Source organism: Cyprinodon variegatus, unplaced genomic scaffold (assembly GCF_000732505.1).
Source record: "Cyprinodon variegatus isolate N-32 unplaced genomic scaffold, C_variegatus-1.0 Scaffold1142, whole genome shotgun sequence".
Taxonomy (NCBI): Eukaryota; Metazoa; Chordata; class Actinopteri; order Cyprinodontiformes; family Cyprinodontidae; genus Cyprinodon; species Cyprinodon variegatus.
In genome coordinates this window covers 81,668-84,669 of record NW_015151595.1, presented here as the reverse complement: position 1 = coordinate 84,669, position 3,002 = coordinate 81,668, and the positions used below count along the sequence as shown (strand labels likewise).

The 3,002-nt window shown below is 40.8% G+C and overlaps 1 protein-coding gene across 1 annotated transcript in view; it reads right to left on the bottom strand.

The window, feature by feature from the left end:
- Window positions 1-3,002, bottom strand: part of LOC107101723 (teneurin-1-like) — a gene marked incomplete at its 5' end in the record, with an annotated part of 104,782 nt that overhangs the window by 23,608 nt on the left and 78,172 nt on the right. The gene's annotated exons all lie outside the window — the stretch shown is intronic.

The following is a 3,002-nucleotide window of genomic DNA, read 5'->3' as shown; positions in this document are numbered from 1 at the left end:
GTTAACACGCCACGCTAGCACGGTTCCTCGCCTCCTAGTGGCGATCTACGGTACTACTGCTCTCTAGAGGGAAACAAGCGACCCAACATGGCGGTGCCTGTAAAGTTCAGGAAGTTAGAGGAGAGTCAGGCGAAGAAGGCAGCCTTTGGTGGATTAACTTCAGTCGGCTTTTGGGAAGTGGAAACGACAAACGATCGTCTAATCAGGGCTTCCAGACGCAGGAAACAACGACAGACGATGAGGTTCTTCACGCTGAACAGAAATATCAGCTAGAATTTTCTGAATGATTACGGAGGCTGACTGAGGAGAGGCGGTCTGCTCACTGAGAACCGAGCCAGAACTGAACCGCACCGAGCCCTACTGATGGACTAACACCATGTTAGCGCGGTTCGGTTGGGTCTAGCACTTTCCGGTTCAGTTGTGCCTTTTACACTCAGCAGTTACCATGGTTACCGTGCTCGGACCGATCTCTGTACGGTTTCAATAAGGTGGAGGAAATGGGGCTAATGAGTTGAAGCCATCAGCTGGTTTAAAACTGAATCAATCTGACTGGATGAACTGGTTGAATTATCTCTATAAAGTGACCTGAGATGACATGATGTGATATAGAGCTATAGAAATAAACTGAATTGAATGACGTATTTTGAACGTATTTTGTTTTATTTGCGTTTTAATAGCGCTACAAATGTGTCATTTGTTGTGTTTTAATGACTGTCTGCTCAGGACTGTACAGTGGTGTCTGAAATGACCGTTATCGTACGACTCGATGAAGTCACGGATGTCTCTGTGTTTCATGTCTGCAGATTTCCCAGCGTTCAATAAAAAGAAGGAAGTCCACGTCTTGAAGAAGCGTGTTTTTATTTCAGAGCTGCAGGCAGAATCACCCAAACTGCAACTTGCACTTGTTGCTAAGTGATATCTGTGGCCACATAATTGTTTTAATGTCAACAGATGGGTTATTTTAGTTCTGAACTGACTTTTCATCTAAGTTAACAGAAACTTGCTGGAATAAAGGCAGAAAAAAAAACGCAGCTAAAAGAAAAAAACAAACCTTTTCATTGCCCTACCAGCTAGGTTGGTTGGTCACCATCAAAAAGGCATCTGAGGCATATTATGATCCTGTCTGCCTCCACACAGACCCAGCATGGTGCTGCAGGCCACAAAGACTATTGATCGAATGTTTTCCAGGTGTTCCAGCTAAAATACTACAGTCCTACGGCATCCTGCTGCTAGCTCACAGACAAAGAAAGAAACATCTATCTTAAATGAGAACAAACCTTTACAGTTTATTTCTTATTATTTTGGGGGTGAAAAGTTTTAAAAGCCCAAACTTGAGTGAAATCCAGCTAAACACTGCCTTGGTGACAAGCAGCTGCAGTGCAAACTGCCTTAAAGCAAAGGAGAAATCTGTGATTGATTACTTATATTAGCTCCACATCAGATTTTTCTTTCTCTACACATTTTTAGAAACAGTATTTTTTTTCCTGTGCAGTTTCCGGAACATTGCGTAATACACACAGCTTATCAATAGATTAGTTTTAATTGACACTTCCGTCAATCAGGCTCTTCTTTAGAAAGAATGATCAAAGTCTGAGACACATCGCAGACAAAGAACTTTTTCTTAACTTGATGTCACTTTTATGGATTAGGTGTTTAAATTTCAGCAGATATTATTTCACATTAATCAGAAAAAGCAGGCATGTTGTTTCCTGGGCAGGTAAAGTCCAGGTATGTTCCTCCTGTAGCCCCGCCTCCTGCTAATCACTGGCCTCCATAGGAGGGTGATGACCTCATCTTCTCAAGGACGGAGAGAAGCTGCTGCTCAGAGAGCAGACGGACATGAATCAAGCAGATTAACACTTAAGGCATGATTTTGATGACGGATTGGTATTATAACATATTTAAATGCTCAAAAATATTCATTTAGCATGATATAGAACCTTTAAGAAGTGGCAGCAGAAGCAAAGACACCGTGGCAGTCTCTCCATCATTTTTCATTTCAATATCGACCCAAAGATGAGAAAAATCCTTCCATTGAACCCAGGAATGACAGCGCCGCTTATTCCATATTAAACAGGAATAGTTTATAAATAAAACATGCTGTGCAGCAAACCAAACAAACTTATAGAAAAACATTATATAACTTTTATTATACCTGACTTTTTAAAATGTTTAAAGTAGCTATCCACGGTGTGCTGTTTGCTCAGGGAAGAGCAGAGGTTAAACTCCGTTAAGCTGTTTCAAAATGTTAAAGAAGAAAACATTTATGAATAAAAACAGGTAAGACATCATTTGCCCCTCATGAGGTAGTTAAGTACAACTTTTTTCTTAACCTTTTATATACTTAAGATAAAATACAAAGTTCAGAACAATTGCAAGTATGACAAACCCAGCGATGAGGAAACAATTTAAGCATGACAGCATGACAACATGCAGAGTGACTAAGAAGCTTAGAGAGAAACATGAATTTTCAAAGTTCTTTCTTAGAGATCTGCAGATCTGCAGCACACTGTCTGCATGACAGCAAGTCAAGCAAGAAACCTTTTCCATCTGAACATCAGAGATCTTCACATGTGGAGTTTGTTCAAATCGACTCTGTTCAAAAAGCAAAGCGTCATTCGGTCAAATGAGACCCAGAGTTTCCTGGCAACATGCAGTCTGAGTGGGTTTGCTGTAAAACAGAAAGTAAAGTGTGGATAAAGACCTAAAGAACTGTTTCAATAAAGAACCGTTTCTCTTCCAAATGCTTCCTGTATTACATCACAGACTAGAGCTGAGCGTAACACGCAGTGGTTCTACCAGAACCTGAGACCAAGTCTGTCAGCAGAGCAGGGATCTAATATATCTCCAATAGAAATGATTCTTCAGTGTAAATGTAACAGGAAGGAGAGCCGTCCTCCTGGAACAAAGGTTTGTACGGTGGCCCTGAAGTGCAAACTGCAACTACAAATCTAAAAGCGCAACTACATTAAGGAAAACAAAACTACATTAACCTACCGGAA